Consider the following 27,364-nt stretch of genomic DNA (forward strand, 5'->3'; position numbering starts at 1 on the left):
ATTACGGTGATCAGTTAGAGGGTGACTTGAATTAAAAGAGGGCAAGTCTGCAGCTGCAGATGCCAAGGTAATAATCCCAAAGGGGACAAAGGAAAGAAAGAAAACTAAACAAAGATGGTGAAATTAAATTTTCCTCCCATTAAGTACCTTACTTTGAACATGGAGTTGCTGAATATGATTGCTACTAGATAAGGAACAGCAGTTCTTTAGTGTGTTGGTCCAAATTCACTTCCAACACAGGCAGAAAATAGCATCAGTGACAACAGAGAAAAAAAATTAGATAAAATGACTGCTGCACGAATATAGTCTGAATAGTGAAAGCAAGCATTATAGGTTTATTCAACATAGGCATTTTCATAGCAGAATGCAATATGGCATATAAATCAACAACCATACTGAATGCTGGACAGTTGTGGGGTAAAATCCATATTGCCTTGACTCCTGTGATGGAGCCTACTTTACACAGGCAGACTGCCTGCATGAGGGTGACTGGGATCTCAGGCAGAATATTTCCTGGGAAAAGTTGTTTGCTCTACCCTGAATTCTTCACCACATTCAACAGACAACCAGGCTCAAAAACCGAGGAAGACTACTGTTCATTCTTTAAACCAGGGTTTGGTACTTCCCTGGTTCAAATCCACTCTTCGTCTCATTCAGCACAAGGCTTCAAACCGAGGGTCTGCCATCACAAGGCAAACTCTAAGGTACCCCTGGTGTAAGTAACCTGCAGTCCCTCCTGTCCACAGGAGCAGGAATCAGTGCCTGAAATTTGTTGTTCAAGGGCTAGAAAATTGTTTTATCTCCCGTGGATTAATCATTATTTAAGTTACCTTCTAGAAAGCAGAAGATCCAACGTGAGGGACTAAGGGTGCTTGCAATATTTTTCTCCAGCACCCTCGAGAGTATGTTACTTCACAGCTGGTGGCTAGGGCAACGTCCTCCCAGGTGGGAGGTGCAGCTTCAGATTCCCTTAGGCAGAGGAATCAGTCAAGCCCTACATCTCCCACAACCCAGCCCCAAGCACCTACTCTACTCATTATAGCGAGCGACCATGTGCTGAGCTGTAATACCCGAGTGTAACCTTGCAAAGATCCTTTAGCTCCTCAAACAAAGAAGTTCTTTGTGGATGTCAAAGCATCAGCTTTTCCCGAAAGGTTAAATAGGGCCTTGACTCCTTCAATTACTTGGCTTGGAGACAATGAGCTTTAGCAGGCTAAGCAAGGCTCTGCATGTGAAAACAACTGAACTGACATGTATTTAGTATGTTGCTGGCTTCTCCTCCCAGAAGCTTTGATCAATGTTCAGAAAGCAGGTAAAATGTGCAGTGTATGCCCAGAACTAGGATGCCGGTGGCAGTTCCAACAAGACACACAGACAAAAAAAACCTCCTGATTGGACAAAAAGGGAGGTCTGTGATGCAGATAATGAATACCACACAAATCCTCGCATCTGCTGATCTACAGAACTCTGCTGATGGCTCCCCAATGAGTTTTGCAGCCACAATGGGAATAAAGTATTTTCTGCATTTTCAATGCCAAGAGACTGAAGCTTAGAGAAATTTGGCGAAAGCCAAAGAGCCAATCTGCCACGCCAGAAAAGAGCTCCAAACTTTCAGCTCCTGTTCATGTTTCAGCTACTTTGGTCTTGCCACCTCTTGGTGCACTGGGAGCAGGGACTCCAGTGAAGCTACCTGTAAATATGACCATAGACCACATTACTCCAGTCCCGCCTGTCTAATCAAGTCCACCTCCTGTGTCTCTTGAGAACACTGGAATGACCGGGTGACCTCTGGGGTGTAGAAAACCCTAAGAGGTGTCTCTCTGGCTATTAAATGACCACTCTTATTTGAGGTCATGCCTTTGTATTACAATGATCGCTTTAGGATTTAGAAAAACTGGGTACAAACAGTGAGGCACGGAGGGGACAGTAATACCATCAAATAAAATGAGCCTAGAGCCATCCTCTGATCCTGAGGTCAATGGCCCACCAAATCACATCTGTCCCGCTTAGCTTTCTGCAGCAGGATGGCCACACCTGAACCGCTTAAGGAGACTGGGTCCAAGCTGATCCCCAAGCCATGGGCTGGATGTTGCCTGAAGATCCAAACTGATTCAGGTATAAACCATGCTAGGCACAGCAGCAGCAGGTCAAAAGGACTCCACAGACACCCCAAGAGCTCCAGCAGAAAACCTCCTCCATCTTTGGAGAAGGAGCCCAGTCCAGTGCTGAGTGCACACACAGGCTGTGCACAGACTTTTAGGGTTATCTCTGCCAGCAAAAGGCATTTTCATTGCCAGGGGCACAACAGTGCCTTTCTACTCGCAGTGACCACCCCTGTGATCTACCAGCAGGAGAGAGCCTCCACAGCAGGGCTCACCAACCTGCTGTTGTCAAAATCCGTCAGATTGTTTTAATGTACCAGCGCTGACTGTTCAAACCCATGCAGCTCACTGAAGCTGACCAGAAGTTGTTTGTATGATCTTGTCCAGCATCAGAGCTTTGGAAATGGTCACCCCCAGCAAAGAGACGGTCACCTGCACCCTGAAAAGGCAGTAACATTTTCAAAGGGCATAGCTGACAGCAAAGGGAGGGTCTGCTCATGCCCTTACTGCTGGGGCACTGACTTGCCTTTTCCAGTTGATGAAAAGCACTGGGTCAATTTTTCTGAAAAAAAGAACTGTTGCAGCTACAACGCAAGCAACAACACCACGAGGAGAAAGTCCAGACGGGGCAGATGCATTCAAAGGCTCACACTATCTTGGTGGTGATTCACCATCCTCAGTGGAGAGCAGGTTAAGCTCAGTTGTGGTGCTGATTTGTGACATATGGGATTGGATTGATATGAACATGAATAAATCATATCAAACAGACCACTAGAAAGCTACCGAAGAACAGCCTATTTCAGTCATGACCGATCCAATTCATAGCCAAATTAGCAACCCAGACAGTGAAAGGCTCGATATCGCATTACCCATCCAGCCCAGAAGCTATCCTTAGACACAGCAGGAGCTCTGTCTTGCCTTCAAACCATCCCAGATCTCTAGGGCTGAGTATGAGGAGGCAAGAACAGGAAGGGGGAAATGTACCATGAAAAAAATAAAGCATGTGGGCTGGAAGGGGAAGAGATCATAAAGAAGCATAACCAAAGTGCACTCACAAAAAGGAAGCCTTGGACCCTGAAAAGATTAACATAGATTTAATGGTGTTGTGAAAGTAATTCTAACTTATGAGGTCTTTCTGCTGCTTTACAGTATTTGAAGAAGGGTGGATATTTTTTGGTTTTACTTCCTGCCTTTTTTAAAGCTCATCTTCCCCAGTTTTATTTGGCATATTCTTAAATAGAACGGACAAGATCTGAGATTTTACCAAATTAATTTTCAAAGTACCAAAGAAGTATTTTGTCTTCTGATTTGAACTGCCACTGTCGTACAAGTAAAAGCTGGTCTAACGCAATGCAAAGAAACAAAAAAACGTATGTATCCTCAGATTTTGCACCAATGCAGTGACATGCTTTGAAGACTCATTTAGAAAATGGCTTAAGCAAAACTATGTTCAAACTGACTTCAGCAACCTGAGCGACCAATTTGACAATATTAATTAACAAGCTTTAAACTGTAGTAGCTAAATCAGTGCTAAACTGCCTGCAGAAGATGCCTCAGAGCGCCTACAAAAATCTTCCCTGGTTTATCAGCAGGCTGTTGCCATTTACACATGTAGAAGTGCCCTTGAAAACACTGGTTTGAGCAAAGCCAAAGCAGAACTGTCAACAGCTAAAACAGAGCAGCTACCTCATTTTAACTATTAACTGCAAAAATTTGTGTTCCCTTTGGAAACTGGAGAAGCAGTTTCAGAAGTGGTTGCCCCTTGCAGCTGGCCACCTCTCTGCCTGTTGGTGAATTCAGCACATTTGTGTCTTCAAAGCACAGAGGAGGCTGCTGCAGCTTGGTCTGCTTGCAGAGGGAGTCCGAGCTAGGATGCCAAACCACCTGCTGAAGCAGCTAATGGGTGTAACACGTAATGCTGGATGGGGCTGATGCTTGGGGAGTGAAGCACCTTGAATTTCTCAGTCAAGATTCACTGGAATACAGCTGCCAGTTCAAACGGAAGGGCCACCTTCGTAAATCACACTGAAGTGTCCTCAAGTCTAACTTAGTTATAATGCTTACACTTTAGGAGCCCACTCTAAAGAAAAAACCCCACCACAATAATTTAGCTTTTTTTCTCAATTCCTAGCAAGTTTCAGAAGAAAATAAAAGTTTTTAAGCTGTTGGCTCCCTCTCCTTAGAGAGACACTTGCAGTCTGCAGAAGAGCTGACTTGAACAGAGCACCAACAACCATGACTGGATGAGAGTATGGCTTTGTAGCAGCTCACTGCTGGTCCCAAGGGTTTTGTGATCCCCCAGCCAAACCTGCTTACATGGCTTCCCTTCTGGCTTTTTGTTCTGAGGCTCAAACCCTGTCTCTGCAGCAAAGCTCTTCCCCACCCCAGTTTGGTCAGCACCATTTTATTGAACAGGACAGAGGTTCCTGCTTAAAAACCTTTCACTGACCTAAAAACATGAATGAGAAAATCCTGATCAAACCCACTAATCGTGAAATTCAAATGCCATCCGAGGCTGCCGGGCAATTCTCTGAGGTGCATCCTTGTCTTCTCACCATGTCCTCAGCGGTGGAGCAAATCGGAGCAGACACAAACCAACTAATTGGTCTCCAGTCTGATCATGCTGCAGTTCTGGAGTTCTGTTCCTGAGAGCAGTGTGACCCCAAATAGGTGCTTTTAAACTGATTAGCAAGTGCTGGGCCCATCTGTTGGTGATGGCAACACTGCAGGAACATACTGTGACAGCAGCCTTGCACTAACCACGAGGAGGGACTTTTCTTCATGGGCAAATTTGCCTACACACAGATCACTGAAAGTTATATGCAGCAGGGTAAAGTCTCTTCTTGTTTTTATGCCGTACGCTTCAAAGATCTTCCTAACTACAAAAAGTTGGACTTCAGGTGCCTGCAGGAGACACCAAGAAAGACAAGAAATACTAAATTCGCAGTACTCCTGCCACTGTGATGCCTTTACCACCATCAAACAGGATCTTTGAGTGCTACAGCCTACCAGCTTTTTCTCCTTTCTCACACTTATTAGGCTCTCATGACCATGTTCTCCAGATAAGCCACAAACTTTCATGACTATTTCTCCTCTGAAACAGGAAATCGCTCCTGTTCCTAAAATGCAACAAAATCAAGCAGTTTAACTGACTTTCAAAATCACACGGGAAAGTGCAGGTAGAAACCACAACTGCAGTTCAGTCCTACCAGCCCAGTGTCCTAATTGCGAGACCATCCTTCCTTCCAGATGCTCAGCTTTAACAGGAAGCCAAGACTTAAAAAAAAAAGGTTTCCAGTGCTGCTGTGCCCCACCGCTGCCTGCTCTGCAGGGCAGGAAGCACCATTGTTCTGCGCTGGGCAATCCCCACAGATCCATCTCTGCAGTGAAAACACAGCCAGTAGCAGCAGCCACAGCCAAGGACACTATTGATGAAGATGCCACATTGAAACAGATGTCCGGGATGTTTGTGATTATCAGGGTTCGGGGGGGTGTCTCTGCATCTGGACCTATTCCAACACAGAGTTTTACAGTCTTCAGCTGCCCAGATCAGAGCTTGCTCCCTTTCCTGGCTCTCAGCTGCTCTGTAGTTGAGGGTGGCAACATTTCTGCTTGTGTGAGGAAAAGCAGGGACACAGAGGAATGTCCTTTGCAATGCATCACATGAACGGGAACACTCTGCCTTTGTTACCACCTTCCTCAATTGACTTAAATGACATAAATCCTACAGCAACTAAAAAGACACGAGGGCCCTATCTGCTGCTGCAGCCTTGGGAACAGGGAAGGTCTGGGGACTCCAGGATGAGATATGGAAAGCGAAAAAACATCCTGTGCCTGGATGCACATTCATGGTGGCTTCTTGAAGACTGTCGCTGGGGTGCCAAGACTATCCTGAACTTCAGGACTGTCCCAGGCCGGCTTGCGACTGTTTGCACATTTGAGCTCGCACAGGTAGAAATTCTGCTGCCTTCCAGCGCCGGTTGAATTTTTACAGCACGCAAAACAAACAGATCCCCATCTGAATGAACAAGCCTTTCTGCCAAAAGGCTCAATCATACAAGCAGTCTCATCAACCTTGCGGGGGCCGATCCGATGAGTAAGGACTAGTCCCATGAGTAAGACCCACGGGACTGGACGCAGCTTGCCATTTTTTTTTTTCAAGTGCGTGCAGGCCTGGTAAAGCTGACCTGCAAATTGGGAAAGAAAGCAAACATTAAAGGTTGCACTGTCCTTTCTTCTAAGGCAAACCCCGGGATGCCCAAGACGCTCTTCTTTCCCATCATACTTCCTTGGTCTCTCCAGACAGTTCCAAACTTGGGGTTACAGTCCCCTTGCCTGAAATTAGAACACTGTCTGACAATTTAGACAAGCCCCACCAAATTCCCAAACCTCATTTGCTCTCCTTGCTTTACTTGGAGTCCCTCCAGTGCAGTAGTCAACATGCTAAATCCTCAGCATGTACTTAGAAACAATCTTCTTCCAAAAAATGCATGCAAAAGTGTTGATGCCCGCATGGTGAGAAGGGCCAGAGCAGGGCCTGTGGGCAGGGAATACCACTGACTTTCCTCTGGTCAGATACTCCCCTCCCTTTTCTGGAGTGGGTCTGAACAGAGCTGACCTCTTACTAGAGCTCCTTGGATGACTCATTTTTCCTTTAGAAATGTTTTTACTGATTCTACAGCAACTGAATAAACCCAGATCAGGAAAGTTTCCTGGAGGCAGGTGTGCAATTCACATTCCCTTCTAATTCAATAACTCATTCATACAAGTACCTTTACAACAATGTGCGTGCATTGCGTGTGACAAGAAACTTTAACTGTAACTTCTGCAGTGTTGGCAGCATCATTAGTTTCCGGGAACAGAGCAAACAAAAGCACATTGTAAATGGTGATTTAGTAGGGAATGCCCCAAGATAGGAGTCACTGGAATTTGCCATGTGCTACATCACAGCAAAGATATATTTGCATTCTTCCTACTCATCTTTGCGTGCTATTCTCAGGTTTGCTAATACCAAATAGCATACGATTGCGAGAAGTGTATTAACAGCTGCTGTGTATACACATGATCATTTAATTTCCTGACCTCTCTGAAAACACCTCCTGCTACACAGCTGACACAGGACAAAAGAGAGAGAAAATATCAGTGGTGACAGTGACCTAGTAAAAGGTTTGCTGCAACCTGTCTGTTTATGGGGAATTACTACAGCATGCTGATTTATAAAGAGATTAAGATTATCTCTTTATAAGAGATTTATCTGCTGTGGTTGTGCGTACATAAATACCTCACTGCAATAGGTGGAGGAAAAGCTATAGTCAGATAATACCAGATCCAAGACCAAAGCATCTGGGATGAGTAACAGAAAATCTCTCAGAAAGCAAAGACTGTCTAGCCAAATGACACTAAATCTTGGCTAGGTAATATTTCATCTGACAAAGCCAGTGCCTAATCCCCATATGGCAAGATATAGCAAAGCTCCAGTGACCAGTGACCAGCTGAGGAGTGGGCCTATATCTAACAGAAACCCATCTTTCCCTTCTGCTTCCGAAATAAACCAGGCAGAAAGTCAGGAAACCTAGCAAAGTGTCAGAAGTGAGCTAATGGCTGTTACGGGTTGCGGTAGGTTGCCATAAATCAGCTTTCGGATTAGCCTCTGAGAGCCCATCTGGAGCTGTAATGACGTGTTTGCAGTGCAAGCAACACGGCTGTGGTGGGTCATATCAGATCTATAATGTTGCAGACACGAAGCAGGGTGAAAATCCAGACCCATACCTTTTTACAGCATTATTAGTCCATGTATTATTTCATTTTTAAAATAAATGCTGTTAGAAGATTAAAGGTCACATGAAGGTGATGTCAAGCTCACCTCCAAATAAAAATCACAAGAGATCAATTTGCACCATTGCCAACCACAAAGTGACGGAAGGGCCATCCCAGGTGGTGCAGGTGCAGGGAGCCAGAGCGGATTTTGGCAGCAGCTGCGCTGTTCTGTGCTGCCCTGACGAAACAGCTACAGCTCCGACACGCAAGTCCCTCCTGCAAAGCTTTCCCTGTAAGCAGGACACTGTGCCTGGTTGATTGGTACCCTTAGAGTCACTGGGGGATGAAACTGTTTAAACTAGAGTGTTGCAAACACTGGGACTGCAGACCAGATCAGTGGCAGCCAGTTGTTTGTGATCATCTCTTCTGGCATGACTACATGGGAAAAGGCCCCTTTTAACTCTGGGCTCTGGCAGAGCAGCTCTAAACAAAACTTGCCGCAGTGACTTAAGACATTCCCTTTATCTTGCAGCGCATCCAGACAGATGGGGCTCCAGCTGCACCCTGGCTACACAGCTCAGGGCACAGGGAATTAGCCTGTCCACCACGCAGGCACCAAGGCCAGCCAAAGGCACCTGCACCACTCTGCTACCACGTCACCTCACCCATCGTCTGGGCCAGCATGATGATTCAGGGGGTGACAACGGGGAGGATGGCACTGCAAAGCAATTCAATGACAAAATCACCCTGGCCAAGCCAAGAGCCATGGAACACACCTCTTGCCATTTAAGTTTTGCTAACACAGTGTTGTGGTACCCACAGCTTCTGAAAAGTCCCACTCAGGAGACGTTACCCACAACAGAGATGGCTGTAAAAGCAGCAGCCGTGTTCATTACAGAAGAGAAGCATCCAGAGAAAATGCCTCTGAGCACCTTCTGTGCAGCAGTCCTGAGGGTAGCTCACACCTCAGAAGAGACAGAAAGACGGATCCTGGGCTCTCACAGCTTCTAGGCTTTGCTCCCATGCTTGTGTCTTTTATCTTTAACACTCCTCACCTCCCGTGTAGCCACATCCAACAGCCCCGGGGACAGGCTCCTCTTAGGCTATGAATCTTGCTGGCAAGAGCAGTCCTACTCCAGCCCTGACCTGAGCACTGGGGTACAAGTCAGACAAGGTGGATTCAGACACAGTCCTCTCGTCACTGCCGATTTGCCTGTCTGCTTGTGTTAACTGGTACAAATGTCAAGCTTAGGTGACCTGCACCACAGAGGGAATTAATGCTCACCTTTCCCTCTGAAGACCCTTGCTGCAGCCTATGCTTTGGACTTCTGGGTCCCCCCAGTAAATCCAGCTTTTGCCTCCTTTCATGCTTGTTTCCAGTTACAAGGGTATGCGCAGAAGATGGGAGTGTCCCAGGACAGGCTTGTAGAACCAGGGATCCCTTGGATACGTGCTGGCAGCTCCCTGTGCCGCTGCCCTGGCTGAGCTCCTGGGGTGGGCTGAGGCAGGGCTGGGCTGGCAGACTCTGCTGCAGACCTTTGTCTTCATCAGAGCCCCTGAGCTAGCAGAGGGTCCGGGTAGAGGCCTCGGGCCTGATCACAGCACTGTACCTTATAGACAGTTGCTCAGTCCAGATTTGAAGGCCATCAGGTTTCTTTACCAGAACTGGGAGCTGAAAGGGTCTATGTTTTCTCCAGGAAGCAGGGCTTAAATAGTTTAAAAGATGCTTTAAAAGAAAGCAGTTATTCTTATCTTCTAGCTCAGCGAAGGCAAATGATTTACGGTTGCCTTTGTCTCCTGTATTAATGAGACACGTAATTCCCTATCCCCTTAATTCTTTCCACTTTCCATATCCAGCGCTCCTCAATTCTGGAATATGGCAGCTCTCCCTTGGGCTCCTCCAAATCTGCTGTCCGGAAGACTGAACTGTGGCACTTCCTTTTCCTCTTGCTTGCACTGATATAAAACAAATCAACACCTGCCAAGAAGCCTTGTGATAAAAGGAGACCCTTACAAAAAGAGTCCCCAACACTGAATGCAGAATTTTATTAAAGTAAGAAAAAACAAATTATTAACACTATTCTGCCTTTCTCCATGCTCCAGCCAGGGACATACCCAAATTACTCCCATCTGCCATCCTGCTGCAAATTTAAAAGCAGCAGTAATCCATAGATCCTTGCAACTATGATTAATTCTATCTGGGAAGGAAGAATACCTCAGAATTCAATGAAGAAGTTACCACATCCAAAAGAGATGTTGCCTAATAGTGGCCTGCTTTTATTTTATTAGAACTATAACACTGAAATTAGTTGCTAATGTTTTGAGGTCTGCCTTTGATCTTAATAATATATGTGGTGAGAATTGGACAAATCGGTAATTGTCTCCAGCTGGAGACAAAGCCATTTCGGGATCCTCTGTAGTTGCTTAAGTAAATCCCAGGATTAGGAACATGCAGATTTTACTGGGGAAGGGAACAGAGTTGGGGCTTGCAGTGTTGAACAGAAAAAACAAAAACTGAAAATGCTTGATTTTCATTAATTTCAAGAAAACCAAAAACTTAGTTTTGGCCTGCTCTACCTGCAGTGAAGCCAATGGCTGAGTTCACAGCTGCAGGTGACAAACCTATCCAAAAGGTCTGCCAGAGCTAACGCAGAGAAGAAGAGACACAACGGAGAACTGGTTTTGGAGGTTTCCTGTGGTATGTGAGAGCAAGCATGTGGATGGAGAGCTCCTGAACAGTGTTTGTTAATCACTTCCATGCACCATTCTGAGTGGAGTTATCCCAGCCTCATCTGATGAGAACATCCCTGGGATCTGCAAAATATTTAGATATTTAATTTGGGTGCAAATGAGTAATGCTTCATAGAGGAATGTTTTTAACCATAGGCTATAGACTACTTGTTTCCTTCTGCAGTCCAAGCTAAAATTCTGCGTAAAGGACACCTGTGCTGCTTGCTGAGCAAGGGGAGTCCTACCCTCAAAATGCCTTGCTCCAGAGGTGAAGACTTCTCTAGTCAGCTTGTGTAAGAGATCCCAGTTGTCTTGCCCCTGTTGTAAGTGGTGCCCAAATCCTTCAAGAGTCCTGCCAAAAAAATATGGGAACTCAGATCAGGGTTTAAACAAGCCAAAACTGCACCACTTAACAAAAAAATTGCTCCCTATAAGCACTCATTAGGATCGTGGTTATTATGTTGCAACGAAATCTTTGATTTCCTTAATGCTGGGAGCTAATAAGGACACACAAACAGTAATGGGCTGATACCACATCAACTCCCTCCTGCAACTATCACGCAATGGCTCCAGAATGTGCCTAGCTAAAATAGACGTGATTCCTTTGGTTTATCCACGTTAAATACAGAAGTACTTTTGGAATATCAGAGGTTGTGTCCTGTCAGGCTCTATTTTCCAGCAGAATTGCAGAAATGCCACCTTCAAGACTGGTAGCAATCAGACTGGCATTCTTCCAACCAGATTTTATTTCCACAAACAGCCCTTATGCTTTAACTTTTTGTGTTATGCCTGCATTTAATGAATGCAAATAACATAACAAAAGATAAACAAATGAAAGAAACACCTTCTCTAATCACTTCAGAAGTTGTCAGCAACAGTTAAAAAAACCCTGGAAATATTTACATTTGTCGCTCTGGTTTCAAAAGCATTAGGGAATGATCTTGCCCCATAGGAAAAAAGAGAGGGATTGTGGAGGTGGAAGGCATTTATGGACTGCACAGAGCTGTTTGCAATTATTATCTGTAGGACATACCTTAATGGAAATGGAACTACACTGAAGTGGTTTACTTGTGGTTCAAAGACTGGGTGTTACTCATACTTTATATGTAGTAGACACTATGAGGTTGACTTGGGCAGGAGCCATCAAACACATCTGACTGCTCAGCCTCATAACATACATGATACAGCCATGGAAGGCATCTTCAGGTTACTTCACAATAGCTACTCAGAGCCTGGAAGCTGTTTTCCCTCTAAGGAGGGATTTCCAGGCTTGGGTATTAGCGGTTAGACACAGCTCCAGTTTCTTGGACTGAGGGCTGACGAGCTGGACTGGAAGTCAGCAGTTCAGCTATCTTCCTGGCCATACCACTTGTCTGTTAATAACAGAGGACCTCAGAGTCAGTCACTGGGGGAAAAAAAAAAAAAAGAAAAAAGCTGTAGCTCACATAAATCTTCAGTCATTTTTAAAAAGGACAGAGAGGAATATATACTAATTCACCATTTGTTTATACCTTTTCTTGCATGGTGTGACTTTCAAATGCCAGTTCTTGCTATGTTCTTTGAGTTCCTTCGGAGCTCAACTGATCTCTCTAACTGCAAGTACAAAACTTTGGAATTTTTTTCATGTTTTTGTCCCAGCATAATCTGTTAGCTCTTAAAAGTCTATTGCTGTTCATTTTCAATGCTCTCTGCAAGGACTGGTTTTGTTGGGAGAGAAGGAGTAGGATGGAGACTCAGTCAGTGGTAACTTCCTCATGGTACTGCCTTGAAGAATGTGCATTCTGAAATGCACAAGCATCTGCTGTAGCTGCCCTCCCTACCATCAGCATCACCCTACATCTGGCAACGGAGTCCTGCAGGTCAGATTACGGTCCAAAACCACAATCACCAAAAGGAGAAACTAAAAGCAGTAGGTAGGAATGATACTGCTGTCTGTCCACATTGCCTTTCTGTCCTTTTTTCCATGGAAAAGTCATTGGCCAGATGTGCTGTGAAACTGCTCCTTAGATGCTTCATCTGTATCTTCACCCCCTCTGCTGCAATGTTATAACAACAGCTCACACCCACAGGCTCAGCGGCTGCAATTCCTTTCTCCCAGGGCTTGAAACAACCTCATTCTGCCACCTGCACTCCTCCGTAGGCAGGCTACCAGCGACACAGCAGACTGACACTATGTTGGCTCCAGCATCTACAGACCTGGCTTATGGCTTAGCCTGGCCTTTGAGTCACATCCTGGCGTGTCTTCTCTGTTGCAACTTCAGAGGTGTAACTCACCCTCAGCCTCCACAGTGATTGCAGCAGTGGGAAGACCACATGCTGGCTGCAGGCTCTGCCCTTTTTTCAGCCTGCTTTTCCCTTTACACACAGGACACCTTTCTGCCATGTCCTGACGACAGCCCAGAGGTGGGAAGTAGAGAAGTAGACATGTTTATTCACCACTTCCACAGAATTGCAGGAAACGGGATCAAAGCAACATCTGGAGATCCCCAGAGTCTAGCTTCCTTTCTGAAGCCAGATAAGCTCTACCCACCCCACATCAGAGAGACATTTAGCTGATCTGCTCCTGTGATGGAAACCTCACAGCTTTCAGTATGCTCACAGCAACATACAAATACAGGCAGACCAAAGTTACCTGCCCCTTTGCATATATGTAAGGAAGGGTACAAGGCACAGGACAAGTACAGAGTGATCTTTTTCCCCAGCGTGTGCTTCCAGCTTCAGGCAATCTCCAATTTAAGGATTTCTTGAGCTAGAGGCAGCATCCAAGTTCTGAGGTACAGTAAATCTCTGTAGATTTATCACTTGCAAGCACATCTCACTCCTTTTAGGACTAGTACCTACATTTGGCCTCCATAATAGCTGAAGATAATTAGCTTCACAAGGTACCTATACAACATATACATAAATACTCCATATGTCTGTCTTAAAGCTGCTACCTGATAATTTCATTAGATGGCACCTGGATCTTACATTATGAAGAATAATGAATAGTAGTTTTGTAATCTTCCTCTCCACACCATTCCAACTATTTTATAGGCTTCTATAATATGGCTGCTCAGCTGTCTTTGTTTCCAGGCCAAAAAGTCCCACACTTTTTAATCTTCATTCACAAGAAAACTCTTCATGTCTCTTATAAAAAATGCTATAATGCCATTTCACTTCAGTGCAGTTATACCACACCCTTTCTTAAAGTGAGGTGATAAGAACTAAGCATAACAGCCATAGTATGGTACTCTGGGGGTTTATGTATAGCACAGATATTCCCCCCCCCCCCCCCCCCCCTCATTTCCAGTAACATTTGACGATTGCTGAACACTGAATCAATGTTTTCAGAGAACATTCTCCAGTGACAAAGTCTTTCCTACATACCAGTAGCAAGCCGAGAGCTCACCGTTCTGTCGCTGCAGCTGACTGGATTTTCCTGCCTCCCTCTATTACTTCATCACACCATGCCACAGTGACAGCCATCGCTTTGTGTTCTACCCAGGTTTACTGAACTCTCCTACAGCTCTTTGCAGTCTTCCTTATTTATTTTCCTGGGTGATGATTTACCTTTCCAAAACGCACATAAATACATGGATGGGCACAGGGTTCCTCAGAGGTCCCTGGGAAACCCCACTGCTACCCTCCTCCTGTCAGGGGAACTGCCCATTCACTGCCACCCTTTCTTTCCTATCTATAACAACATATTAATCCACAGGAGGACCTCTCCTGCTAACGCATGACAATGGACAGAAACCAAGCCTAGTTTCCAAAACAAACCGTAAAATGTATCATTAACAGAGTAGCAGAAGCCCAAGTGTTCTGAATTGTTTGCATGTTTATGGAAAACCCAAACAAGGGGCAGCTTCCATACAAGGAGTGACTCAATGGTTCAGGGCTTCGGTCTGGAAAAGAGATGACTTAAAGAGGATCACAAAAGAAGTCTACAACATCAAGAGTGTTGTCACAAAGAGGACAAGAAGGCAACATCTGTCTCACTGTTTCCTCAAAGCCAAGAATGGGAATGAAGCTCAAGTGAAGCCACAGAGCCAGGTGTAGCACTAGCAATAGGAAGTGTCTCACCACACAGTAGCAGTAGATGTCATGGATGCTAAAATCTGGCGGCTTCAAGGGGAGGCACAAGGAGTACACAGAAACTAAGGTACCATACCAAGGTATGGAGGTAAGAAGCCAAGGTACTAAGGACACAGAAATCAGATGCAGCTAAGGCTGTCCTCAACCTAAATATTGCTGATAGCAGGGTGACTATTAGGGACAAGCTGCTACTGTAGAACTGTGTGTCACATCTCCAAGTACACATGGGTTACACTGTAACTACGCACTGCTCAAAGTTTGCAAAAGAAGTACTACTCACCTAAAGCTGCAAATATTCATAGGGTTTCTGTCCCTCCCCAAGTACTCTGACTGCAATCCCACTGCCCTTGCCTAATCCTATAACCACGTAAGAAACCTGTGCAATTACCTACAGATACGGAACCTGTTCTCCAGGGGAAACTTCAAAGTCTTCTACATAAAACACCCAACCAAAAATGGCATTTAAGACTTGAACTGTTCCTGATTGTGGCTGCAGACACCTTTGTGAGCAGGATCTATAAAATTTCAAGGGCACAAACCACACAAAAGTAGACTCATCTGGTCTCCCTTAGGTCATCGGAAGTAAAACAGAAGAAGAAAAAAAGGAAATAAAGTGAAACCCTTTATTAAAAATATTTTTTTAAAGATCCCCCCCCCCCCCCCCCCCCCCCAACTGCATCTGAAAAAGGGTGTCTTTGGTTTAAATCCTTAGCAACAGCAACTGGGGACAGAGAGGCTTTGAGAAATACTGTCTCTAAGTTACCAATTTCAGAGCAGGGAACGCACCTTTTATTCCTGCCTTCTGTGCAAGGCAGAACTCATCTGCATTTAACCACCTTCCTGGTGTATGATCTGCCATACTGTCAGGAAACCAAACCAAAGCAAAGACGTAAAAGGTCTTGTCCATCAGAGCAGACCGAAACTTTAGCTCCTTCTCGTGCCAGTTAAGACAGTGCTCTGACAGAACCACTCAGTGGATTCAGAAACTTCCATCTTACTCTTCTGAGACACGGTCATCTCCTCACCCCTTCTAATTTTGAGATCCACTACAGCACATATATTAGGAATGGGTGCAAAACGAGGGAGCAGCAGAAATTTTACAGAGCTTCCAGTGTTTTACCACATCCTCCTTCCACTTTGGGAAATTATTGGGCAACTAGGAACTGGGTTTATGCAAAGCGGATCCGACTCCAGGAGGAGGGCACCCTGCTAGAGTTGTGCGTGACTGAGCTTTGGCTTCTGCTGCAGAGCAGGAACCACAGACTACTCTGTGTGGCCACTGTTAGGGGTCAAGGCAGCAGCTGGTAAGAGCTAAGTAACTCATTACACCTGAACAGCCACCTTCCCTTACCCCAATACAATATACTCCTTCCCCTCAACTCCACCCACCAGAACAACCCAAACGTGCAGGCGACCCGTAAGCCACACAGGCAGTACCTTGCAATCATCACAGTAAACATACAGCCAATATCACCCCAACACAGGCAAAACTCCTCTGATGTCAATGAGAGCGTGGCTTGTGTCAAGGCAGCAGGACTGACCCTGTTGTTTTGGAGGCTGTGTAGGTGGAAAAGACAAGACCGGCAAGTGGAATAAAAGCCCAAAGAAAATGAATTGAGGAATTATTCAGTAACAGTTCAAAGCCCTGCATGTGGGATGAAAGCCAGCTTAATGCTTAATAAACCCAAGAAATGATTCAGTAATAGTTCATCCTGTGTGATGGGTTCTCTGTAATCAACGTAAGCCGTGTCTGTGAGAGCCAATACAAATTAAGTACCGGTTGTTCAGACTACCTCTCTGCCTTTGGTACATAACTAAAGCAGTCCAAAGAACGAACTTTTAATTGAGAGAAAAGTAAGGCTTTCTCAACAATCACATGCTCGTCAACCCAAGATCTCTTGGTTAAGGGATTTGGAGCATGGTCACCATAACTAGCTCTCGCAGTATCACTACTTCTCTGGTTAAAACACAAGAGATCCCATTGATATAACAGAATTTCTCTCTTGCAATGCCTGAAATCAAGATGCAAAATGATGTTCAAAGAAAACTGTTTCAGTAGCTTTCCAATTTCTTGCTTTATTTTGAGGCATCAGATGCTCTGAGACACCAACACTGAAATCTCTCAGAACTGTTATTGTCCCTTGTGTATTTATGTCCTTCTGCCTTAGGGCTCAGTCCTCCTTTCTTGGAACCCCGTAGCCAGCTTTGCTTTACTTTCAGAGACTTAATATTCATGGAAGAAAACAGACTCTATGGACAGTTTTGGCTCTACTGCTTTTCAAATTGGTGGTGAGGAATGTTGCGCAGGCCCCACAGGGAGCTTGTGGTACCTTTCTGAAACACCAAAGACATTTCTGGATACATTGGCCTCAAAATGCACTGACACACTGAAGGCTTTCAATAAGGAGCAGGAAGATTGCTCAGAGAATGCAAGGTAGAAAGGAAAGCTAGAAGCATGGCTGTTGCCAAGCTCTCAGGACAGCCTTGCACTGAAGATTTCTGAGCTGTGGTCAAAGCGGTGACAGGCCTATATTCTTAGATTCAAGCACCTTTGAATTCTGAGCAAGCCTGGAGGCCAGTCCAAATTCTTGCCTCAGCCAAGAGGCAGAAATTTTAACCTGTGGGAGTCACACAGCCTAATACAGTACAAGTTTGCTGGCTGTACGGGTACCTTATGCACTGACAGATTCTCAAGCCCATCTGGTTCTTCAGGCTGGTTTGTACCTTGATGTATTTAGCTTAGATGCCCTAAAATGCTTTACTCTGTGCAGTGAGACAAACGAAGTGATGCATGAAGCCAGAAGTAGGGCTGTCTCGAAGTCAGAACCTCCAAAGCTTCTGGTGATTAAGATGTTATTTCCACTTAGCTCCTATCAGTTAGTTGTCACCAAATCCCAGCTACACTAGGAAAAGAACCATCAGCACCAATAATAATTTTCATTCCCAATTAGTGCAGAAATTGTTTTGTTGGTTTAACAGCTAAAGACAGCATGAAGCAATAAAGAGGTTGTCTATCTGTGGTGGGTTGACCCCAGCTGGATGCCAGGTGCCCACCAAAGCCGCTCTGTCACTGTCCTCCTCGGCTGGGCAGGGGAGGCCCAGCTGGCCCTAGCACGGGTCCCGGCAGGGCCACAGGCCCTGCCTGGAGCTGCTCCAGCGCGGGCTGCCCGCGGGTCACAGCCTCCCTCGGGCACCCCCCTTCCCCTCCATGGGCTGCAGGTGGCAAACTGCTCCACCGTGGACCTCCATGGGCTGGGGACACAGCCTGCCCCGCCGGGGGCTGCACCACGGGCTGGAGGGCACCTGGAGCACCTCCTCCCCCTCCTTGTTCACAGAACTGCGTGTGTGCAAAGTTTTTCTTTTCACATACTTAACTTCTCTCTCTGGCTGTAATCTGCTGCACAGGTTTTTTCCCCTTCTGAAATCTGCTGTCCCAGGGGCGCTGCCACCGTCACTGACGGGCTGGGCCTTGGCCAGCGGCAGGTCCCTCTCGGAGCCGGCTGGCGCTGGCTGTCTGACACGGGGGCAGCTCCTGCCGGCTTCTCACAGAAGCCACCCCCATGGCCCCTGGCTACCAAAACCTTGCCACGCAAACCCAATACGCTATCAAACTTCCCTTAACTGTTTTGTCTTCTGATTAGTATTCACTAAACCAATTTTCCATCGCTGAAAGGAGCCTGGGAAACCTGTTGCTGACAGCTGCTGTGGGTCACTTTCTTGATGTTGTCAGTGTCAGAACATGCCCCCCGAAGGGAGGGAAGACAGAAGGGGTTCAGACAGCTCAGCTCTTCAGCAGTCACAAGCTGCGGGCACTTCAGCCTGCTGCTCCACACAGGCGCTCACCGATCCAGGCCTTGCGGTTAGACAGTGCCCAATAACTCCAGATGCTGGGGGGTGCAGAACCAAAAAAAAAAAACAAAACCAAAAACCAGGAAGAGTTTACTTTACCGTTTCTCCCTGATCAGCTCTAGTAACCTTGTCGTGCTGGCTGGAGGAATCCAGTTTTTAAAAGGCACTGAAGTGCAAGAAACTAGAGCAGGTCAGGACAGGACTGTACCCTCTAGGAGAAAACTGCCATAAGATTAAAAGCTAGAAAGTCTTCACTGAAACCCCCAAACCAGAACAGATTAGTTCCAGCTCTTGAAAATTTGACATTCACATTGATCAGCTCTTTTCTCTGTTGGAAAGTGTTTCAAGAGAAACATTTGGCCAGATCTCAAATGATTTTCCACCTCTCCTCTCTCCCATCCTTTCCAGCTGCGTTATTGACTGCCTTACTAGACAGTTACCCTTTTTCCAAATTATCTCTATGAGAAATTCCTCTAATTTCATGGGGAGTGGTGGCCTCCTTGAAGGAAGGAGCTCTGCTTCCCCAGATCTTCAGAGGCAAGGGGAAACAGTACATCTAGAAAAAGAAAGGTCAATCACCCTTCTGTGATTAAGGGGAAGCATTTAAGAGACAAAGACAGACATCCACCCTTGGCCATTACTCTCTAGAATTGCTTCAGTAGACATCACGTACACATCACATAACCAGGCAAAGTAAAAAGAGATCCTCTGGCAAAACAGTGGAGAGAAGGAGCTGCCTGCCTCGGCTGTTTGGTTATTTCATCCTCCAGTCCTTGAGGCACAGCGCAGCATACACCCACTCAGGTGTAAAATCTCCCTTGCATTGGTCACATTGAATTTCCACCATATACTAGCAGCCCTGTCCTCACATCTGTCCAAAATGCCACCAGTGAAGGCAGCTTTCATTCCCGCCACTCCGGGGAGGTCAAGCAATACCTGAAATAGCTCCGTGCCTCATCTTTGCTCTGGAGAAGATTCCACTTTCCTGCAGTTTTGACTGGACCACTCATGGTTTGAGAGACTGACCACAGAAATAAAGGAACACGGCCTTCAAAGTCTCCTACAATAACTTTCACTTATCAGCACATCTAACGTCTTTCCTTAACTGGCTAAACCACAGTTAATTTAGCAAGACTAGTCCCCAGCTACCTGCACATGTTGGGTATTGCACACGATGTTCTTGCTCATGTCTACACTGACTAGTGTCAGGCCGCATCCTGAGTACCACAGCACGATCATCTATGCTCTGCTTCTAGTAATATTTAAATTGCAGCAGTGTACCATGGCACTGTGCAAAAGTGTTTTGTTGTAACCTGTCTAAAATATCTCAGGTAGAGGATATTTATTTGCTGTGGAGATCTGTTTAGAATATTGCCTCATACTTTCAGTGCAAGTGTCATAGTCCCATTAGGCAATCTCCCGTTTACATCTGGGAAAGAAGAAAAACACTGTAGCTATGACGGGAGTGTTGTAAACTTCCCTTTTGATTCAGTTTACAAGAATATTCAGCAAAATCCTAAGAGACAAGATAATTACTTCTCAACATTCTCATTTGCATAAGATGATTAAATCCTTACAGGTAAGCATGGGGTCTCTTACGACTTTTATGTACGCACTCCACAGATCTGTTGGTAAATAAAATGGACATAATATTCATTAGTGAGATGATACATAATCTGAATGCATTTGAATGTTGAAACTTTTGTGTAATTGCACATTATGTAACATAATCATGCATGTATGTAATTGTACACAGCAACTGTACTAATGCAGTAGTAAGGTCTTGAAAAAAAAATTACAGAACACAACTCCACCCCAAACACCCAGACCCTTACTGAAGCAGAGCTAGCACAGCGGCACAGGCATACAGAACAATAAGAGGGGAATTTTTTTGGGTTAAAGCAACATTTGCCCCTGCATATCGCCAAGAGCACATGCCAGCTCTCCAAACCCCCACCGTGCACTTTGATGTCACGGCTCTTCACATCTCCAAGTTCATATAGATCTACTCTGCTCAACAGCTGCCTATAAACAACCCGTTACTATTATCATTTTAGTGGTCATTCTTAAAGTCCTGCTACATCTGTACAAATCTGTACTATAGATCCAGATATTAATCGAAAAACTGGAGCATAGAGATAGGCACCCCACAAGAAATAGCCAGATGTTAAAAGAAGAGATAATGAGTAGGAGAGACAGAGCAGCTTTGGCAGAAACTGCTGTAGGGAAGGGAAGGGTGGTTCCAGGAATTGGGAGTATAACTTCTGATTAGGGCTGGGCCGGTATTTCCCACTTCAACTGCCTAGTTTTCTCTTTAATGAGGAAATGGGATTTTCACTTTTGCCCCACTCTGAAGAATTAAATGGGAACAAGGACCTGCCTTCATAGGTAAGATGACCCTAATGTCACTCATAAAGCATGACCACACTGGGAACAACAGTGTTTTAAACTCATACCTGATTTTGCTGTAACATTATTGTACTTCAACTCTAATTGAATGTAACCATCAAAGGAAATGCAGCACTTCTCTCTGCAATTATTTCTTTCAAATGGTAAGAGAAAAATTACTCCTTTCTGAACATGCTCAGGGTTGATCTTCACTCCTTGCACATGCACCACAGTCTAAACCACTAAGCAAACAAAGAACAGAAGATGAGATCCTGAAAGAGTCAGCAACAGATACATTTCTGAATTTACACTGTTACGGATGATACACAGTCATTGCAGTTTTCATTCACTTGCACAGAAATCAGCTTACTTCACCTCAACTGATGTGTGAGCGTGTAAACTAGTCTGTACCACAGGATGCTCACGAGCATTTCATACAGAAAAGCCACTTACAGTACAAACACAGGGTAACGTGTGATGTATTATCAATAAAAATTTGCCACTAGGCCCCATGTGGGTGAAGGATCTGGGCAAAATTGGAAAACAAGAGGAAGGAAGCGATACTAAAACGCAGTTAACGCAAGCAGAGTCATCAGAGAGAGGAATAGGGCAGAGAATGCCTAAATTATAGGTGGGGGAACGGGTGTAGAAATCAGCGATACCCAGTTTTACAGACAGTATGACACGAACCCCAGTGCTAGGTTTATGGTTATCCATCTACAGAGTCTTTAAAATGTGGGAATTCTTTTTCGTCTGGCTGTGTAAACTACAAGCTCTGCTAAATCTGATTGTTTTCTGCAGGCTATACTATTGTTTTCTGCAGGCTATACTATAAATTGTTCGTTTTGCTGATAGAATAGGACTACTTCTTCATGTTCATCACAAAGAGTCAGTTGTTGAGTATTATGGGCTTTGAAACACAGCGATAACAATCAAGAGCTAAAGTTTATTAATAGATTTATGTGCTTTCATTCAGCTTAAAAACTCCATACTTCCCAAGATCAGACAAAATATATTAGCTATGGAAACAAGCCAAAAAAAGTATTTAATCTTTATGAAAGAGATAAAAAGATAAAGCTAGTGAGTGATTCACTTGAAGGATGGGATAAAGGGGGAAAATTACTCCAGTCAATTAACGCTGCATGCCTCTTCCTTACGCCCTACAACATTCATAGAGTAATCGGGCTGGAGAGGTTTTCTAAAGTTCATTAATCCATTCCTCCTCCTCAAAGCCGGCTCCACTATACCTGGGGGGCTCCTGCGGATGGTTAATCTGACATTGCAAGCCTTTCAGGGGATGTTGCACAACCTCCCCAGGTATTACTAGTTTTTCCCATCCGGAAACATGGAGAACGCAAAGATAAAAGGCTGCTGCAAAGCAAGATGGAGTAATTTGGAAACTGTTGCACCCTCCCTCACAACTCTTCCTGAAGCTGGTTATTTCAAATCATGCCCATTTTTAAGCTCCATACATAAATGGACCCCATGAGCATAAAAATGTGTATAAACATCTCACACACGCCTGCTATTTATGGAGGGGAATATTTTAAATCATACTTCACCCTTTTGTTCAGATACTAAAAACCAGCACTGTGGTACGGTAAATTCTTTCATTGTTTTGTATAATCTGATGGATGCTCTCCATTTCAGACAATTATACAAGCCACAGGAACACAGCATGCTTCTTGGCTTGGTAATAGCATTTTGGAAAGAACATTACATAAATAGTTTTGGTTCAATGTTTGTTCAGTGACTAATAGCCTATCCAAAGTAAGCCATATAGTGGTGGAGCAAGAAAGTACTGAAGCATAGGTGATACATCAGGTCCAGGTCTTGTCTTTATCTTGCTAGTACTTCACTCCCATTTAACCACTATCTGTATATTTATTTATAGGCAGTTTATAAAACTGATTCTCACCACTAAATTCACATACATATGAAACAATCAGGGTTTCCACAAGGCTACAGCATCTCACCACTCACCTTAGAGCACAAACTTTAAATGTCGAAAAGGATCCCATCAGCTGCTCAGCTTTTAGGAATGGTAATACTGGATCGATACTGATGCCTGCAGTGTGGAAAACGAAGTACGGTTGACTGAAAAAAGGTTGATATAATCAGGCTGATACCCAAGAAATGCCTGCTTTGGTTGCATTATGAAGTTAATTGGTTGCAAGGACGTTGCATGCATGTCAGCTTCTACCAAAACTTCAAATCTTCCCCCAGACAGCTGTTCAAGGACATTAACCTGCTTTATCAGTCTCAAGAATCTAAACATGTTTCACACCCGGTCCCTCCATGGGACTTTAAGGCTCTGCTACCTCTCCCCCACCTTGCCAAGGTTTGGCTGGCTGTGCTGAAAGCCAGCTCTGGTAACAGTACAGCCAGACAGCTGGGGACCAGGCTGCTACGAGAAGAGCTGTGTGCCAAAGAGCTCTGAACAGCCTTGCCAGAGACCTGCCCCTGCTTTGCTAGGGAGCTGCATCAGCCCTGGTCCCTGCCTAAGCTACGCTGCAGGTGTGCCCATGCCCGCCAAAGCACCTCATGGACCCTGACCTGCTCACTTGACCTTGGGCCTGCCTTGTAGTTATGAACTTGCCTGTATTGTGTGCTGGCTGAATCTCACTGCTGTCACCCTACTGCTCTTCTCGTTTGCTAACTGCAGGACTGCACCTCCTGCCACCTGCCTTGTCGCTAAGCTCCCAGCCCGCTGAGCTGCCCGCTCCTGCTGCTCTCCGATCCCTCAAAAGCCAGGCTTGCAAGGAGCCTTCATCCCTATTTCACCAAAAAGCTCTTGGGTTCACATGCACGCCAGGCAGACTGGCACAGGCCACCCACTATAGCTCACCTGTGTTCGGAGTTCCAGCGCTGGACACCCTGAAGAGCCATGCTTCGCTGTTAGCAAAATGCAAACATCAAACACTTCTCCTGACTGAAGCAAGCAACATGCGAAGAACACCACCTTCTTTCAAGCACTTAATGGTCAGATCAAGGCCAGGAAATACACTTTGCTGGCTACTGCTGGTTCATGGGAAAAAGTAGTATGACATTAAAAATTAGTTTCACTTCTTGATTTTAAAATTATATACTATCTTTCTGGTTTAGAGACATGCTGAGCATCCATCTCCCTGTATTAGAATGACATGTGCTTCCTTCAGGAATATAGTCAACAGGAGGAGAACACCTTTGGCACCACAGGCCTGTTCCTAGTTAATTCTCTCTGGTCTTTCAAAATCTGCATCAGCCACTGGTTATCTAGTAAAGCACAAATTCAGTTATAGTAAGATGGAGACTGCATAGAGCTTTGCCTCTTCTTCACCTTACACAAATCATGACCTCATGCAAGCCCTCAGCCATCCAGAGCACAAATGAAGAAACTGTAGAATGAAGAACTGGCCCCAGGCAGGTGTTCCCTATCAAAGACAAGCAAATGAATTTACAATCCAGCACAGCCTCCCTCTCCTCAAAGGGGCACATCACAACCAGTCAAGTTACATATGCTGTTCATGAATATTCAGATTCTTGAGCCAACTCTTAATGTTCTCCTTCACAAATGCTATCTGTGACCTCCAGTTTTCTAGGATTCTTCTCTGCAATGGCTGGTATCGATTACTTGCACTTCTATCTCTAATTAGCCTTATTCTAGGCAGCGGGTGCGGGGGGGTGGGGGTGCAGGAAAAGAGATATTATATACATCGCACATAAAAATACAGTGCTCTTTGGAAACCTCGAACAGTAGGAACTATCTTCTAAAGACCATAAACTACTAGGTGTACATCAAACCTGTCTTCCAGTTTCCACATTTGCTTCCTATAATATTCAGATTACAGTCACAGTCCTATCTTTCCAGGCATTTCACTGGTTACGCCTAGTATGTTTAAACACTAAAGTGTATCCCAGCTATCTTTTATGCAAAATAAATTGTGTGCTAAGGACAGTTTGCATGTGCCTTCTCTCTAACAGTACAAACTATATTCCTTTAATCATATTACAGGCTCCAACCTAAATACGTGATCAGTATTATCATAATGAGGTACTCTTAAGTGCATAAAAAGCAAAAAAACTGACCTAAACCAGTGTCAGTCAAGAATCTCAAAACAGAATACACTTTTTTTAAGCTGAAAGTTAACATTTCAAACTCAGTTCACTACTACCCTGCAGATCAACCACATTATTTTTACTGCTCTTGACAGCCAAACAAAATCACTGCTAAAATAAGGATGCCTTAAAACCATAAAAGCACCTCTAGCTCTTGATCAAACATAATGGGGTTTAGACCTGCCATGAGAAGGAACAAACTCATCCAAATTCCTGTTCTTACAGTGCCAATTCTGTCCACTTAATCCCCAATTCTCCCTGTATCAGCCAGAATGTGTTAATTTTCCACCATTAACTTTTCCATGTTCAGTATAGCCCTGTGTATGAAGCAAACACACCTGAATTGCATGCAGAAAATTTCTAAGAGATAACACAATGCTCCAGGGGAAAGATGCTGCACTAGTACAAACTTTAACTTGTCACTGCACTTGGATTTCAAAGGCTTGAATGCTACCAGAAGACAAGACTCCAAAGAAGGACAGGGGCAACCACAACTGCATTACATTTGGCTAAATGCATCACATGTGGCTGAAGCAGTAATAATGGTACTTCTTGATATACAGCATGGGCGAGACTGACATTGGAATACGGGATAGCTCTGTGTTAAACAGAAAGCATGAGAAACTTACGGACAATGCAGAAATTTGACAGCTAGAGGTAAAAAATAAAAAGGTATTGAGAGACTCATCTTTTAGCTGACTGCAAATGACAGCAACATTATGATTACAATGTATGTTTTGAAGATGAAGATACCAGGTGCAAAAGGCATTTTTAAAGGAAACAAAATAATTGAAAACAGAAGCAAAGAATTAAAGCAGGTAAAATTAAATTGGGGAGAAGAAAATCAGGTTAATCATGTGACTGATTATTCTACCATCTAAACAAAACAAAAATAAGCATTAGGCAATGAGAAACCAAGGTTTTTACTGAAATAACTACAAAAATTCTATGGTAAATACTGTCCAGGAGACATGATCAGATTATTAATATGTCTGGTTTATAAAGCCAAATGCTGTCCTGATTTTGGCTGGGATAGAATCGATTTTCTTCCTAGCAGTTGGTACAATGCTGTGTTTTGGATTTAGTGTGAGAATAATGTTGATAACACGCCGATGTTTTAGCTGTTGCCAAGTTGTTGCTTGTTCTAAGTCAAGGACTTCTCAGTTCCCCGTGCTATGCCAGTGAGCGGGTGCGCAAGAAGCCGGGAGGGAGCAGAGCCAGGACAGCTGACCCGAACCGGCCAAAGGGATATTCCATACCATAGAGCGTCACGCTCAGTATATAAACTGGGGGGAGTTGGCCGGGAGGGGCCGATGGCTGCTCGGGGACTGGCTGGGCATCGGTCAGCGAGCATTGTGCATCACTTGATTTTTCTCCTCTCTTTCCCTCTCTTCTTCATTAACATTATCATTGTTGTTATTATTACCATCATTGTCATCTTTTAGTTTATTTCAATTATTAAACTGTTCTTACATCAACCCATGAGTTTTACCTTTTTCCAACTGTGCTCCCTGCCCCTCTGTGGGTGGGAAAGTGGGGGAGTGAGTGAGCGGCTGCACAGTACTTAGTTGCCAACTGAGGTTAAACCATGACAAACACCTAAGAACCTCCAAGTCTCTTAAGATTTACAGTGATGAAGGAATTCACTCATTCTTCTTGGATCCAAAATTCAAAGTTTCTTGGAGTTAGCAAAAAGACAATTTATGAAGACATTTAAAAGCAATAAACAAAGTTTCTATAGGATCAAAAGTAAAAATTAATTTAAGTAGTGAACTACTTATGTAAATGATGGGTTTGCAAGATTAAAATAATTTAAAAAAATCAAGACAACATGCTGTATCCTGGTTAGCAACAAGCATTCTTTTGAGAATCAAAAAAAATGACACAGAAAAGAATCCATAATTTCCTTAACGTAGGTTCTAGTTTCTTATATTAAACTAAACCAACTTTTTGAAGAATAGCGGGCTACTGGCATGGCCTTAAAGTGCTTGTTACATGAACATATACCACTTGGTCTATGTCGAACCTGGCTTACCAAAACATATTAAACGTGGTCCTAAGGATTCTAAGTAAAGGCAATATTCACAAAATTTAACTTAGTAAGACTAACCTTCTGAGATTCCCCCTTGTACATCGGTGTGGCAAGAGAGGTTTCCTTCCAGAGTGATTTAGAGGAACTTAAATCAGACATTTTCAATTGCCCTCATGACAACTATTTATACCTCCTCCTGGGTACTAAGGCAACCCAAGAATATAAATCCAAAGTCAGTTTTTGAAAAACACAATTGTGTGTCATCCTTCAAGAACCATAAAAGAAAAATTTGTTGTGCCCTTGTAAAGATAAGTTTTTGGACAAAATAACT

At 44.4% G+C, this 27,364-nt stretch overlaps 1 long non-coding RNA gene across 1 annotated transcript; it reads right to left on the reverse strand.

Moving 5' to 3' along the window:
* Nucleotides 1–315: 315 nt before the first annotated feature.
* On the reverse strand, nucleotides 316–10,932 carry LOC121090717. Its single transcript, XR_005828676.1, has 2 exons — nucleotides 10,835–10,932; nucleotides 316–6,289 (listed from the first exon to the last, which is right to left on the reverse strand). It is a non-coding gene; the product is annotated as an uncharacterized LOC121090717 (long non-coding RNA).
* Between the last annotated feature and the right edge of the window lie 16,432 nt (nucleotides 10,933–27,364).

Source organism: Falco naumanni, chromosome 6 (genome assembly GCF_017639655.2).
Source record: "Falco naumanni isolate bFalNau1 chromosome 6, bFalNau1.pat, whole genome shotgun sequence".
NCBI classification, from domain to species: domain Eukaryota; kingdom Metazoa; phylum Chordata; class Aves; order Falconiformes; family Falconidae; genus Falco; species Falco naumanni.